This window comes from Ascaphus truei, chromosome 3 (genome assembly GCF_040206685.1).
Source record: "Ascaphus truei isolate aAscTru1 chromosome 3, aAscTru1.hap1, whole genome shotgun sequence".
NCBI classification, from domain to species: domain Eukaryota; kingdom Metazoa; phylum Chordata; class Amphibia; order Anura; family Ascaphidae; genus Ascaphus; species Ascaphus truei.
In genome coordinates, this window is record NC_134485.1 from 84,770,313 (window position 1) to 84,787,132 (window position 16,820).

General features: G+C 46.6%; 1 long non-coding RNA gene across 1 annotated transcript; it reads left to right on the top strand.

The window, feature by feature from the left end:
- Nucleotides 1–3,098: 3,098 nt before the first annotated feature.
- LOC142490938 (uncharacterized) lies at nt 3,099–15,047 on the top strand. The gene is made up of 5 exons (XR_012800166.1): nt 3,099–3,258; nt 7,695–7,785; nt 9,355–10,514; nt 12,004–12,101; nt 14,134–15,047. It is a non-coding gene; the product is annotated as an uncharacterized LOC142490938 (long non-coding RNA).
- The last annotated feature ends 1,773 nt before the right edge of the window (nt 15,048–16,820 follow it).

Consider the following 16,820-nt stretch of genomic DNA (forward strand, 5'->3'; position numbering starts at 1 on the left):
GGGGGGGAGGCAGGGGCAAGGGGGAGGAAGGCAAGGGAGGGGGGAGGCAGGGCAAGGGGGGGGGGGGGTGAAAGGCAAGGGGTGGATGGGTGGGTTATTTAGTGACTGGGTGGGTTATTTAGTGACTGGGTGGGTTATTTAGTGACTGGGTTGGTGGGTGGGCTATTTAGTGACTTTATTGAGTGACTTTATTTAGTGACAGGGTGGGTGGGTGGTTTATTTAGTGACTGGGTATTATTTAGTGACTGGGTGGGTTATTTAGTGAGTGGGTGGGTGGGTTATTTAGTGACATTTATTTAGTGACTGGGTGGGTGGGTTATTTAGTGAGTGAGTGAGTGGGTGGGTTATTTAGTGACTTTGTTATTTAGTGACTGGGTGGGTGGGTTATTTAGTGACTGGGTGAGTGGGTTATTTAGTGACTGAGTGGGTGGGTTATTTAGTAACTGGGTGGGTGTGTGGGTTATTTAGTGACTTTTATTTAGTGACATTTATTTAATGACTGGGGTTTATTTAGTGACTTTTGGTTATTTAGTGACTGGGTGGGTGGGTGTGTTATTTAGTGACTGGGTGGGTGTGTGGGTTACTTAGTGACTGGGTGGGTGGGTTATTTAGTGACCTTTATTTAGTGACTGGGTGGGTGGGTGATTTAGTGACTTTATTTAGTGACTGGGTGGGTGGGTTATTTAGTGACTGGGTGGGTGTGTGGGTTATTTAGCGACTGTGTGGGTGTGTGGGTTTATTTAGTGAGAGGGTGGGTTGGTGGGTTATTTAGTGACTGGGTTTCTATTGTGACTGGGTGGGTGGGTGGGTGATTTATTTAGTGACTGGGTGGGTGGGTGTGTTATTTAGTGACTTGGGTTGTGTTATTTAGTGAGTGGGTGGGTGGGTGTGTTATTTATTGACTGGGTGGGTGGGTGTGTTATTTAGTGACTGGGTGTGTTATTTAGTGACTTATTTAGTGACTGGGTGGGTGGGTTATTTAGTGACTTTATTTAGTGACTGGGTGGGTTATTTAGTGACCTTTATTTAGTGACATTTATTTAGTGACTGGGTGGGTGGGTTATTTAGTGACTTTATTTAGTGACTGGGTGGGTGTGTGGGTTATTTAGTGACTGGGTGGCTTTAGTGACTGGGTGGGTGGGTGATTTATTTAGTGACTGGGTGGGTGGGTTGGTGTGTTATTTATTGACTGGGTGGGTGGGTGTGTTATTTAGTGACTGGGTGGGTTATTTAGTGACTTATTTAGTGACTGGGTGGGTGGATTATTTAGTGACTTTATTTAGTGACTGGGTGGGTTATTTAGTGACCTTTATTTAGTGACTTTATTTAGTGACTGGGTGGGTGGGTTATTTAGTGACTGGGTGGGTGGGTGGGTTATTTAGTGACTGGGTGGGTGGGTGGGTTATTTAGTGACTGGGTGGGTGGGTTATTTAGTGACTGGGTTTCTTTAGTGACTGGGTGGGTGATTTATTTAGTGACTGGGTGGGTGGGTTGGTGTGTTATTTATTGACTGGGTGGGTGGGTGTGTTATTTAGTGACTGGGTAGGTTATTTAGTGACTTTTATTTAGTGACTGGGTGGGTGGGTTATTTAGTGACTGGGTGGGTGGCTTGGTTATTTAGTGACTGGGTGGCTGGGTTATTTAGTGACTGGGTGGGTGGGTTATTTATTGACTGGGTGGGTTATTTATTGCCTGGGTAGGTAGCTGGGTTATTTAGTGACCATTATTTAGTGGGTGGGTGGGTTATTTAGTGTGAGTGGGTGGGTTTATTTAGTGACTGGGTGGGTGGGTTATTTAGTGACCGGGTTTATTTAGTGAGTGGGTGAGTGGGTTATTTAGTGAGTGGGTGGGTGGGTTATTTAGTGAGTGGGTGGGTGAGTGATTTATTTAGTGACTTATTTAGTGACACGTCATTTAGTGACTTTATTTAGTGACTTTATTTAGTGACTGGGTGGGTGGGTGTGTTATTTAGTGACTTTTATTTAGTGACGTGGTGGGTGGGTTATTTAGTGACTGGGTGGGTGGGTTATTTAGTGACTGGGTGGGTTGGTTATTTAGTGACTGGGTGGGTGGGTTATTTAGTGACTGGGTGGGTGGGTTATTTAGTGACTGGGTGGGTGGGTTATTTAGTGACTGGGTGGGTGGGTTATTTAGTGACTGGGTGGGTTATTTAGTGACTGGGTGGGTTGGTTATTTATTGACTGGGTGGGTGGGTTATTTAGTGACTGGGTGGGTGGGTTATTTAATGACTGGGTGGGTGGATTATTTAGTGACTGGGTGGATGGGTTATTTAGTGACTGGGTGGGTGGGTTATTTAGTGACTGGGTGGGTTATTTAGTGACTGGGTGGGTGGGTTATTTAGTGACTGGGTGGGTGGGTGGGTTATTTAGTGACTGGGTGGGTGGGTTATTTAGTGACTGGGTGGGTGGGTGGGTTATTTAGTGACTTTTATTTAGTGACCTTTTATTTAGTGACTGGGTGGGTGGGTGGGTTATTTAGTGACTGGGTGGGTGGGTGGGTTATTTAGTGACTGGGTGGGTGTGTGGGTTATTTAGTGACTGGGTGGGTGGGTTATTTAGTGACTGGGTGGGTGGGTTATTTAGTGACATCTCCCACTATCCCCTGCCCCCCGCAGCCCCCATACCTCAGGCGGAGGCCTTAAGATAGAGGGCGGGCAGGCCTGCATTTCCCCCCTGCATCTTACCCCCCCGCGGCGGCATGAAGCTAGTTTCAGGCCGGCATCACATCCACACCCCCCCCACATGCGGCGGCTTTGGGGGCATGAAGATAGCGGGCGGCACGCCATTCCCTCCAACCCCCCCCCCCATACCTCACGTGGCGGCTTGAAGATAGCAGGCGGCACGCCATTCCCTCCAACCCCCCTCCCCCATACCTCACGTGGCGGCTTGAAGATAGCGGGCGGCACGCCATTCCCTCCCCCCCCCATACCTCACGTGGCGGCTTGAAGATAGCGGGCGGCACGCCATTCCCTCCCCCCCCCATACCTCACGCGGCGGCCGTAGTGGAATATTTGGGGAGGTGGGTGGGAGTCACGTGGTGAGGTGTCCCCGCCGCCACTGCCCTGCTCCTCCCGCTGGCAGGTCCCGCAGTGCGTGGCCAAGCAGGTTTGCAGGCTGTGAGGAGGGTGGAAGAAGGCGGTAGGGCTGCTGCGTCGCCCCTGAGGGTTGTGAGGTGATGGGAGCGGCGGCGGTGCTAAACCCCCCACCCGCGCGGCCAAGCAGGGCGCCGCGAGGGGAGGTGAGTTGCGGGTGAGGGGGGGTGATGATGGAGGGGGGGGAGGTGAGGTTTGGGTGAGGGGGGGGCTGGCCTCGGGGGTGAGGAAGATGTGTGTGTGTGTGTGTGTGTGTCTCCGTCTCTCCTTTGGCCCGTCACTCAGCCTCAGGCCAATGAGAGGTGTGCGGGGGCAGGCGGGCCAAGGGAGCAATCTCATTGGCCTGGCCCAAGGTCCAATGGGATTGCCGCTAGGGACACAGGGAGGGACACAGGGAGACACATATAGACACGGACACATATGACGCTTTCAGAAATATATAGTAAGATATATATATATATATATATATATATATATATATATATATATATATATGTTAAACATGAAGAAGGGAAAAGAAGGGTCATAAAGGTGCACTGAAACAGTATATGATGGAAAAATGGAAAAAATGGACTTTATTGGCAATGAGTATTAAAAAAACACACAAGACAGACCCATACAAATCTCATAATAAATTGCTGTGTGATACAATGATGGAAAATTATACACCAAAAAGGTACATGAAATCTGGTAGGAACCAAAACAAAAAAGTACAGATATACCATAACAAAACCAGGGGAAAGAAAATTCCCCCAGTGTTGTAACTAAGATCGGCCGATCTATAGCAAAAAACTCAAATAATTAGAGAATTGGTAAACCAAACCAGAACACAGAAAAAAATATATATAAATAAATAAGGTGTAACACACAGCTAGAGGATAATAATGTTGTGACCCTATGATGTGCTGCAAACAGACTGTAAAAGCTGTTGCCAAAACTATGCTGCACACATGAAATAATCAGCAAGAGAATGGAGTCCAAATAGTGCACTGGTAGCACTCATCTTAAGTCCCCAGAGGTAAGAGCTCAATAATAATGAGCAAAGGTAATGCTGGAGCAGTCCAGGGACAGAGTGCGCTTGCAGATAGGTATTGAACAAGGCAGTGAGGAAGTCCCAACATACAGACCAGCGTCCCACGCTCAGGCACCAGCGACGTCACAAACGAAAATCTTGGGCACTCAGATGCAGCACACGGGTCAGGAAGAGGTGGGGGTACTGTCACAGCTCTGCTCCATTTACGGCCGTTTCACCTAAAGGGCTTCTTCCGGGAGCGTACAATGTCAGGATTCAGACGCACTCTTTAAAGGGCTTCGTTTTCGCGCCAAAAGTTCACTCGCGGCAATCAGCCAATAGGAATTGCTGAAAAATGGAGCAGAGCTGTGACAGTACCCCCACCTCCTCCTGACCCATGTGCCGCATCTGATTGCCCAAGATTTTCGTTTGTGACGTCGCTGGTGCCTGAGCGTGGGACGCTGGTCTGTATGTTGGGACTTCCTCACTGCCTTGTTCAATACCTATCTGCAAGCGCTCTCTGTCCCTAGTCTGCTCCAGCATTACCTTTGCTCATTATTATTGAGCTCTTACCTCTGGGGACTTAAGATGAGTGCTACCAGTGCACTATTTGGACTCCATTCTCTTGCTGATTATTTCATGTGTGCAGCATAGTTTTGGCATCAGCTTTTACAGTCTGTTTGCAGCACATCATAGGGTCACAACATTATTATCCTCTAGCTGTGTGTTACACCTTATTTATTTATATATATATTTTTCTGTGTTCTGGTTTGGTTTACCAATTCTCTAATTATTTGAGTTTTTTGCTACAGATCGGCCGATCTTAGTTACAACACTGGGGGAATTTTCTTTCCCCTGGTTTTGTTATGGTATATCTGTACTTTTTTGTTTTGGTTCCTACCAGATTTCATGTGCCTTTTTGGTGTATAATTTTCCATCATTGTATCACACAGCAATTTATTATGAGATTTGTGTGGGTCTGTCTTGTGTGTTTTTTTTAATACTCATTGCCAATAAAGTCAATTTTTTCCATTTTTCCATCATATACTGTTTGAGTGCACCTCCCCCTGGAGCTCCATACAGCATCTGCCACACGTGGGGACGCCAGAGAGTGAGCTCCGGTCGCCATCTTGGATCCACAGAAAGTGCTTCAAGTCCTGCTGCTTTCAAACATCCCGCATCCTGTGAGTAGGGCAACGATTTTGCCCCCCCGGATTAGTGTGTGAAACTATCCAGAATCCTGCATTAGTTGTTAATAAATAGCTTTTTTATTAATTTCTGTCTGGCTAGTTGTTGTTGTGAGTCTGTCTTGTTTGTTTTATGTTGTCAGTGTTATATGTTTTTATGTCCTCATTCTGACATACTGCACTATAATTCTCTCTTTATTTTTTCACATATCACGTCACGTTTTGGAGGAAATCTGCACTTTGCTCATCACCATCACTAAAGGACTTGATTTGGACTTTACACGTCACGGTTTGAACTGGCGCCGGCTTATCCTTTTTCTTTGCTTAGTTACTGACTGTACAGTCAGTTTTTGTCTGGCTGCCATTATAATATTATTGTGTGTTTTAGCGCTGTTTTGCACCGTCTTTTCTGTTTTTGTATCATTTCTAACACGTAAAACATTTTTTTAAAGAGCAGATCCAGCTCGGGCAGCAAAATTCTAACATTTATCATATTTTGCCTGATCAGACCCTAGAAAACCCTCCCTGAGACCCTAGGGAACCACATTTGTATTCTATGGCAGGGTGCAAACTCCTGGGGGTGTGAGATTTATTTATGGGAGCGTGGCGGTTACAAATGCCCCGCGCTTTCCCCCAAAGTATTTAAAATGAATGCCGGGGAGCGCGCGAGGCCCCTGTAACTTACTTACCTTGACTTTGAGCGACACGTCGCCATGGCAACACAGCGTCCAATGACGCCGTGGGGTCATGTGACGCGACGATCCCAGCGGCAACATTTGACGCTACGTTGCCATGACAACACGCGTCCAATGCTTCTGCAGCGTTATTTGCCACCACTTCCTAGGTAAGGGTGGGGGGGTGTGAGCACTGGGGCTGAGTAGGTGGGGAGCGCAGCGCAGAAAGTTTGTGCACCCCTGCTCTATGGAATTGATTATACAGTCATTTAAGTTTATATTCATGTCTGTTATTTCAGCATTTAACGTATGTGATGCGTTTATATTGGCCAACAGCCAATATGTGGCTAATAGATCTATTGGCCATTACTATTGGGGGAGGGGGTCAGGCTTGGGGTGGCCCGTGTTGGGGGTAGAAGCCCCGGGAAGTGTCAATGACACACCCAATAAGACACTAGTTAATGGAAATAGATGGGAGTTCAAAGATTGATAAGCTTTAGAAATCTCATAAGTATCTGCAGAGATTTGTGAGGTTTTCTTAGGATCTTTAACTAATATAAAAGGGTGATGGAGACCCGGTACAATATCCCTCATTGTAGAGTCCCACCTATTCCCGAGCCACCTATTCCTGAGCCACAGAATGCAGTGACAGTCACCATGGTGTTGATCATGTTTACAAAAAATGCATCTTTAGAATGTTCCGTGGCTGGAACTTCACTGCATTTCAAACACTAACATTTCAGGGATGCAAACTTTGACGTCTCATAGCTGGTGCCTCCTTCTTCTGCGATAAGGAGCTGCCTCTGTTACAAAACTGCTTTAAGACCACTTTGGCACTGCGTGGGTTAGCGCGCACCAAGCCATCGCTCAGTGTCTGGAAATGGCGACGGGCTGTTTTGCCAGATTTAAGTGTCCGTCTCTGCAGGCATGCTGGAGGTCCATACGCGGAAGACGCCAGCAGGAGTGCAGGCCGAGTCCCATTGTGTTAATGTATGTATGTATGTATGTATGTTTGTATATATGTATGTATGTCTTTATTTATATAGCACCATTAATATACATAGCGCTTCAAAGTGGTAATACACGTGACAATCATATAAATAACAAATACCAATAACAGATCATGGGAATAAGTGCTTCAGACATAATAATTAACATTTAGGAAGAGGAATCCCTGCTCCCAAGAGCTTACAATCTAATTGGTAGGTAGGAAGAACGTACAGACAGTAGGAGGGCGTTCTGGTAAGTGTGTCTGCAGGGGGCCAAGCTTTATGTATCAGGTGTATCGTATTAGCTATGGAGCTACTCATATGCTTCGTTAAGCAGGTGTGTTTTAAGGTGGGTCTTTGCTCTCTATGCTAACTTCAAGGTCAATAATACACAAGTTAAAAAGCAGGGGAACCAGCACCGATCACAGAGGTACAGTACTCCACTCACGACTTTACCCAACCTGAAAATGTTCCATTTATGACAACTCTCTGTTGTCTATCATTCAACCACTTTTCAATCCAGGTTCAAATATTTTTTACAGAATCCAATTTGCTTTATTTTGTACATTAATCTTGTGTGGAACCATATCAAAAGCCTTTGCAAAATCTAAGTAGACCACAACGATTTAGTATTTTCTATATATACTTTTTTGTGTCATTTTTAATCCCCAATATAATAATGGTTGGACGGTAATGTTAAAATAATATCTGTCTTACCAGGTACAGGGAGATGGAGGAGGAGAAAAGGGAGATAGAGAAGAGGAAGCAGGAAGCCCTGGAACAGGAGAACAGCGTGCAGGTGGCTACCCAGGTATACAACGCAGATGAGGAACGAAGTGCAGAAAGGAAGGAGGGAGAGAGAGCGGTAGTGCTGACAAGTGTTGGAAAGACGGTTGGCGATGAGGAAACCCCTGGGCAGGAAATACAGAGAGACGTTAACACATCTTTTAAGCACAGCATGGGAATCAGATGCAAAGCCAGAAAAAACCCTCACAGACTAGCTGTGTTAACAGCGAGCATTAGCTTATAAGGATTCCATTTACAAATGGACATCAGGCAAAAGGTGACACGGTATGCTCAGTTGCATGTCATTCTCCAGAATCCTTTGCAGCAGTGGCATGCAAATGAGCACACACTGACACCTTTTGCTTCAAATCCATTTTGACGTGGACCCTAGAAGCTTATGCTGCATTGCACAGCTTTTCAGCACAGCCTGGGTTAAGATGCATAGCCAGTAAACCTACCTACAGACAGCTGTTTCGACCTTTTGGGTCTCAATGTGAGGCTGGTTATACTGGCTTTGCAATTTGAAGCTTGGATAGGTGTCCACCACATTTAGTTAAGTCATGGTGGGTAAAAAAAAGTGACAAAAAACCCTCCAAAGCAAAGCATATAGCAAATGGAAATATTACTGTGTGCTCATTTGCATGTCTTAGACAGGTCTGCACCCTGCCTTTCACCATTATCACCCAGCACACAGTGCTTCCACTGCAGTAAGGGATTCTGGGAAATGACATGCAAATGAGCACACAGTATATACATATACAGACAGACGCTTACTTACTTTGGGCCTTCCACTCTGTGACGTCAGCGTGCCGGAAGTTGCAGCGCACACTTCCGGTGCACGCCGGCATCAGAGAGACCCAGCGTGGGACAGTGCAGGAGGCATGCCAGCAGCTGGGGAGATGCCCGGGGGCAACAAGAAGCCCGACTAGCGCCGACCGTGCTCTCCCGCAGTTACCGGCAACCCAGGACAGGAGGAGAGCCGCATGTAGGTGCTGAAAGAGCCGCAGGTTGCCGACCCCTGCCCTAAGCGGAGCTGCTCATGGCTGTTTTTGCATGAGCTGCAGGATTGGTGCATTGTCCGTTATAATAGGAGCATGCATGTCGCAGCATGATTCTGCAGGGATCGCTCGGCTCTGCATGCAGCAGGTATCGGCAGCTCTCACTTCTGCATGATTTGGCTCTCACCGCACCGATCAATTCCTGAAATCACTTTTCAGCGTCATCTCCATCTTTCATTGTCACGCTTTGCCCGAGGGAACGTTGTTCGGGGAGAATGTAGAACAATGGCGCAGGGATTGCAAGAGTTGCTTTTGTATGGGATTCATAGCGGAGAGAAGCATGATTTTAAACCCGCTGTTCATAGAGAGAGAGAGAGAGAGAGAGAGAGATGTACAGGGGGTCCTCTGTTATCCTTCGGAAACCGTTCCGCAAAACGTCTGCTTGCCAATCCAATGTTAATCCGCGGGGGTCGAATAATCCGTTCCGACATTGTATAATGCGTTCTGCGGAATGCATTATGACGCGACGGATAATGAAGCGACGGATAGCGAGCACCTGTATATCCTTTTAATGCCCTGCTTTGCCCCCCTTGCAGAGTAAAAGTCCTGACTGCATTGAGCTGAGAGCTGTGGAGGAGGAGAAGCAGCAGTCGGATCTGGAGGCCACCACTGAAGAGAGAGAGAGCGAGAGAGAGAGCGAGAGAGAGAGAGAGAGCGAGAGAGAGAGCAAGAGAGAGAGGGAGAGAGATGGCGAGGGAGATGGCGAGGGAGATGGCGAGGGAGATGGCGAAGAAGATGGCGAGGGAGATGGCGAGAGAGATAGAGAGAGAGAGAGCAAGAGAGATGGCGAGGGAGATGGCGAGGGAGATGGCGAGGGAGATGGCGAGGGAGATGGCGAGAGAGATGGCGAGAGAGATAGAGAGAGAGATAGAGAGAGAGATAGAGAGATAGCGAGAAATCGAGCGAGAGATAGAGCGAGAGATAGAACGAGAGATAGAGCGAGAGATAGAGATAGAGAGAGAGATCGAGAGATAGAACGAGAGATAGAACGAGAGATAGAGAGAGAGATAGAGAGAGAGATAGAACGAGAGATAGAGCGAGAGATAGAGCGAGAGATAGAGAGAGAGATAGAGAGAGAGATAGAGAGAGAGACAGAGAGAGAGATTGAGCGAGAGATTGAGCGAGAGATCGAGCGAGAGATCGAGCGAGAGATCGAGCGAGAGAGAGAGATAGAGAGAGAGATAGAGAGAGAGATAGAGAGAGAGAGAGAGATTGAGCGAGAGATAGAGCGAGAGATGGAGTGAGAGAGAGAGAGAGATAGAGTGAGAGATGGAGTGAGAGATGGAGTGAGAGATGGAGAGATAGAGCGAGAGATAGAGATAGTTATAGAGAGATACAGATAGAGATGCGGATAGATAGAGATACAGATAGAGATACAGATACAGATAGATAGATAGATAGATTTAGATAGATAGATAGATTTAGATAGATAGATAGATAGATTTAGATAGATAGATAGATAGATTTAGATAGATAGATAGACACACACACGTATGTATACGATAAAGCAGGTTTTTATTATATCCAGGAACGCTCCTGCTCCGGTCACGTGGTTTCCCGGCTCACACTGGTATCTGCTGTGCAATGGTTTCCTGCTGCTTCCACGCTGGCTGAATACAGACTTCTGATGCTGCCACCGCCAGAGGACCTCTGCTGCTGTTCCTAGATGTTGCTGCAGTCTTCCTCCACCCTGCAGGTAAGTGCCATCCAGGTAACCGGGTACCCGGCCAGGTAGAACAATTGATTTTGCCCGGGTACCCGTTACCCGCTTAAAAAAAAAAGTATGACCCGGTACAACACTAGAATATACATATTTACACATTTTCGGAAGGATCATAAACTTGCGCGATTATAGTACCCCCGAGTCGCCTGTCGCCGCTATCGCCGCTATCGCCGCCTATCGCAGCCCTAAAAAGGCGATCTTCTCCCCAATCCAATACGCCTCAAAATTTTGGCTGATTGGTGGGGAGATGCGTCGATGAGCTGCGATAAGTGTGGACTTAGAAAAAATCAGGCCCTTTTTCTGCCTGGGATTGATGCCGGGGGTCTCCGGAGCTGATAGCTATTAATACCAGCACCGGACCCTCCCGGCATGCATTCGATGCAGGAAAAATGCATTTACAGCAACTTCATTACCTTAGCGGCTAACCACTAAGGCAATGAATGGGTTAAACACCCGTGCCAGGCTTACTGTGGCTAGCGAGGGTGGGTGAAGGGAGAATTTGGCCCTTAGTGGCTGTTTAGGCCTTGCGGGGGGGGATGGGGGGTTCCGGGGGGACTTAACCCCTTCATTACCTTAGCGGTTAATACTGCTAAGGTAATAAAGGGGTTAACCCAACCGCTACCCACCCGCAAGGTCTAGACACCCATCCTTAGGGCTTAAACCCCCTTCACCCACCCGGGAGGCCTAAGCAACCACCCAGGACTGACTATACCCACCCTGTACCCATTGAGTAGTATAGTGGTACATCATACCCATATAATAATAATATGGGCATGATAAGACTCTATAGCACTCAATGGGCACCCTAATTACAATACATTAATGCACCAGACACACAATAATAAAACATAACTCAAAAAAACATGCTTCACTAAATAAAAACAGTAGCCAGCTAATCCAATGAATACATGCAATAACAACATCAACAATGAATTAATTAAACCATTAACCAATCAAAACCATTCATTCCTAAAACAACTCGGAATTATTTTAAACAGTAACCAATCAAACCAATTAATTACTAAACCAACTCAAAATTAATAGTCACATTAACCAATCAAACCAATTAAATTCTACAACATTAATGAATTAATTGAAACATTAAACTGCAAAGAAATAAATTCAAACAATATCTGAAAAAAACATTAAACGCATTAGCTAACATAATACAACATTAAGTAAAAACGAACAACAATCGTAAACATTTGATTTCCATCAAGCAGGAAAAAAACAAACAATGACATCCACATAATAAACTGTAATTAAAAAAAACAACAGCAATACCAAGCCAGAAATGCTCCCCAAATATTGTCATAATAATGTATTAATCTGTACACTAAAGTGGTACAGATTAATATATTATCAGTCAATGTGCCTCCCCCCAAAAATAAAAAAACACATCCAATGAAAAAACCTGTTAAAAAAGACATTTACAAACATTCAATATATTACTTACCATTAGAAGCACTGGCCCTCCGACTCCCGGGGAAACAGGAAGCTCACGTACCTTGAAGGCCTCCAACAGCATCCGCTGCCATCTGCCATGAAGATCCGGATCAGGTACCCAAATCTTCTTTTTTCTTTCTTTAATCACCTTCTTCTATCTTCATCTGTCACCATTTCTTGATCTTTTTCATCTTCTATCTTCATCTGTCAGTCCAAAAAGCCCCATGGTAGATCCCAACCGATGTTGTCTCGTCGTCTTCTGAGAGAGAGGGTGAGAGAGAGGGTGAGAGAGGGTGAGAGAGAGAGAGTGAGAGAGAGGGTGAGATAGACAGAGAGAGGGTGAGAGAGAGAGACAGAGGGAGACAGAGATAGACAGAGAAAGGGTGAGAGAGAGAGACAGAGAGAGGGTGAGAGAGACAGGGTGAGAGAGAGGGTGAGAGAGACAGAGAGAGAGAGAGAGTGGCAGAGAGTGACCGACCGAGAGTGAGAGGGTCAGGAGGTGGGTGACTGGGTAACGGTGACTGACTGTGAGCAGGTTACGGTGACGTGACTTTGGGTGGGCAGGTAACGGTGATGTGACTTTGGGTGGGCAGGTGACGATGGGTGTGGGTGGGTGTCTGTACACACACACACTGTCTCACACAGTCACACACAGTCACTTAGTGACACACACAGCAATTCAGTCACGCACAGTCACTCAGTCACTCACACACACTCAGTCAAACAGGCACAGTCACTCAGTCACGCACACACAGTCACTCAGTCACACACACACAGTCACACACACAAAGTCACTCAGTCACTCAGTCACACACACACACAGTCACACACATTCATTCACACACACACACACACACACACACACACACACACACACACACACACACACACACACACACACACACACACACACACACACACACACACACACACACACACACACACACTCAGTCACACTCAGTCACACACACAGTCACACACACGCACACACACGCACACTCAGTCACACACTCAGTCACAAACTCAGTCACACACACTCATACACACACACAGTCACACACACACACACACACAGTCACACACACACACACACACAGTCACACACACACACACACACACACACACACAGTCACACACACACACACACACACACACACACACACACACACACACACACACACACACACACACACACACACACACACACACACACACACACACACACTCAGTCACACACACACACTCAGTCACACACACACACACACACTCAGTCACACACACACACACACACACACACACACACACACACGCACACACGCACGCACGCACACACACACACACACACACACACACACACACACACAGTCAAACACACACACACACACACACACACATACACACAGTCAAACACACACACACACACACACACACACACACACACACACACACACACACACACACACACACACACACACACACACACACACACACACACACACACACACACACACACACACACACACACACACAGTCACACACACTCAGTCACACACACACACACTCAGTCACAAACACACATACACTCAGTCACACACACACACACACTCAGTCACAAACACACATACACTCAGTCACACACACACACACACACAGTACACACACACACAGTCACTCACCCGCAAGGCAGGTGGCCCTCCGCACTGCAGGGGAGGGGGGGGGGAGTCGCCCATAGTAGCGGGGGGTTGCCGCACGGCAGCGGGCCCTCCGCACATAGAGCCTGGCTGCCTGCCAAAAAAATCCTGGCAGCAGGCCAGCAAGTGTCATCCAATCAGGAAGGGGGATTTTTTTTTTTGGTTTGTTTTAGCGCGAGCAGGGGAATTAATTAAAAACAGCGTGGCTGCTTGGCATGTCGCCTGCCGACAATATCCTGTCGCTCCTGGCGACCGGATTTGTCGAGCACTGTATATATATATATATATATTATGAGTATTTGACTATTATTGCCATACATTGTATATAAGCCTACTCCTTTACTAGTCAGTTTGCCTCAATTGCCCCAATGTATTCTGCTACACAGTGTAATTTTGTTTTTATTCCCGACACCCTTCATTCACGGTTGTTCCCCACTGTTTATTTTTATTTTTAGGATACCCTTGTAGATCTCCCCTGTGACTCCATACACAAGAGCATCAGCCTTGCCATTCTTGGACTGTTCCTGATATGCTGCGTCAATGACTGCTTGCTGCAGAATTTATGCTAAAGAAAAAGGATCCTATGATAACTTTCTCATTGCCAGATGTGTTGTGGTGCTTATACTGACTCCGAGGAGACTGCACATGCGCATTGGGGAGCGCTATGAATTCTCCTGTCTTGCAGGGCGGCGTCGCGGCTACCAGGAACTAGTCACCATTGCTACCAGGGATGCAAATTCCCTACATGTGGACTGATATACAGTAGCGACATCCTTTATTCTTACAAATGCCGGCGGCATGCCGGGATCTACTCCGGCTGGCGCCAGTCTAGACCGCGCGCCGCCGCGTTTCCTCCACGCACCCCCCCTCCACTTCGGGCGCATTTTAGCCCCCCTTCCCGACCCCGGCTCCTGCTCTGCCCCTCTGCTTCCCCGCACCCCCGCTTACCTCACTTTAAACTCCAGGGGAAGCCGGGGAAGCCGGGCGCGCACGTGACTGTGACGTCACAGTGCGCCGCAACAAGCCGCGTCACCACGCTTCCCGCACGCATCCTGCCGTGCGGGAAGTGTAAGAATAAAGGATGTCGCTACTGTAGCTCTGTTTACTTTTCCCGTTCTCTGCTGCTTTTCCTGCCAAGGCTATGACAGCTTTAGTGCGACGGCAGATCATGAGGGGTTGATCATGGGTCATTTTTGCATAACCAATCAGAGTAGCTGATGGTCACTTAGGTGTGGGTTTTAGAGGGTATATAACGTTTCCAAGGCCAGTAGTCTACAGCACTGCCCTGAGGAAGGTCCCTGTGTGGACCGAAACGTTGGTCTTGTTTGTGCTGCTGTCTACTTTGAATACAGTTTTTTTCATCTACCACTGAGTGCTGTCCTTTGTTTACTCTTGTTGATTTGACTACCGTTTTCTATTTTATCCCTATGGGACATGCACCACAACTATTGTTTTGTATTTGGAGTGCCAACTGTCTCTCTATATTTATATATATGTATATATATATTAATATATATATATGTATATATATATTAATATATATATATATATATATATATATATATATATATATATATATAGCTATATATATATATATATATATATATATATATATATATATAGATATAGATATATATATATATATATATATAGATATATATATATATATATACTAGCTGATATACCCGGCGTTGCCCGGGATGTAAATCCGTAATAGGTAGTATTTCTAAATAGGGTAAGAATAGGTTGAGTATTTGGTGGAAAGGTTGTATAATAATGTTGAAAAGAAACATGGAAGAAAATGTAATCCAATGTTGTTTAAAAATGTTTTATTGTAAAGTTATTGTGAGTCGGCGAGTGGCTGGTGAGTGCGGTGTGGCGGTCCCACTACGGTGGGAGGGGGTGTGAGGTGGTGGGTGAAAGGCAGGGGCGGGAGGGTGAAAGGCAGGGGCAGGAGGGGGGAGGAAGGCAGGGGCAAGGGGGGAGGAAGGCAGGGGCAAGGGGGGAGGAAGGCAGGGGCAAGGGGGGGAGGCAGGGGCAAGGGGGGAGGCAGGGGCAAGGGGGAGGAAGGCAAGGGAGGGGGGGAGGCAGGGCAAGGGGGGGGGGGGGTGAAAGGCAAGGGGTGGATGGGTGGGTTATTTAGTGACTGGGTGGGTTATTTAGTGACTGGGTGGGTTATTTAGTGACTGGGTTGGTGGGTGGGCTATTTAGTGACTTTATTGAGTGACTTTATTTAGTGACAGGGTGGGTGGGTGGTTTATTTAGTGACTGGGTATTATTTAGTGACTGGGTGGGTTATTTAGTGAGTGGGTGGGTGGGTTATTTAGTGACTGGGTGGGTGGGTGGGTTATTTAGTGACTGGGTGGGTGGGTTATTTAGTGAGTGAGTGAGTGGGTGGGTTATTTAGTGACTTTGTTATTTAGTGACTGGGTTGGTGGGTTATTTAGTGACTGGGTGAGTGGGTTATTTAGTGACTGAGTGGGTGGGTTATTTAGTGACTGGGTGGGTGTGTGGGTTATTTAGTGACTTTTATTTAGTGACATTTATTTAATGACTGGGGTTTATTTAGTGACTTTTGGTTATTTAGTGACTGGGTGGGTGGGTGTGTTATTTAGTGACTGGGTGGGTGTGTGGGTTACTTAGTGACTGGGTGGGTGGGTTATTTAGTGACCTTTATTTAGTGACTGGGTGGGTGGGTGATTTAGTGACTTTATTTAGTGACTGGGTGGGTGGGTTATTTAGTGACTGGGTGGGTGTGTGGGTTATTTAGCGACTGTGTGGGTGTGTGGGTTTATTTAGTGAGAGGGTGGGTTGGTGGGTTATTTAGTGACTGGGTTTCTATTGTGACTGGGTGGGTGGGTGGGTGATTTATTTAGTGACTGGGTGGGTGGGTGTGTTATTTAGTGACTTGGGTTGTGTTATTTAGTGAGTGGGTGGGTGGGTGTGTTATTTATTGACTGGGTGGGTGGGTGTGTTATTTAGTGACTGGGTGTGTTATTTAGTGACTTATTTAGTGACTGGGTGGGTGGGTTATTTAGTGACTTTATTTAGTGACTGGGTGGGTTATTTAGTGACCTTTATTTAGTGACATTTATTTAGTGACTGGGTGGGTGGGTTATTTAGTGACTTTATTTAGTGACTG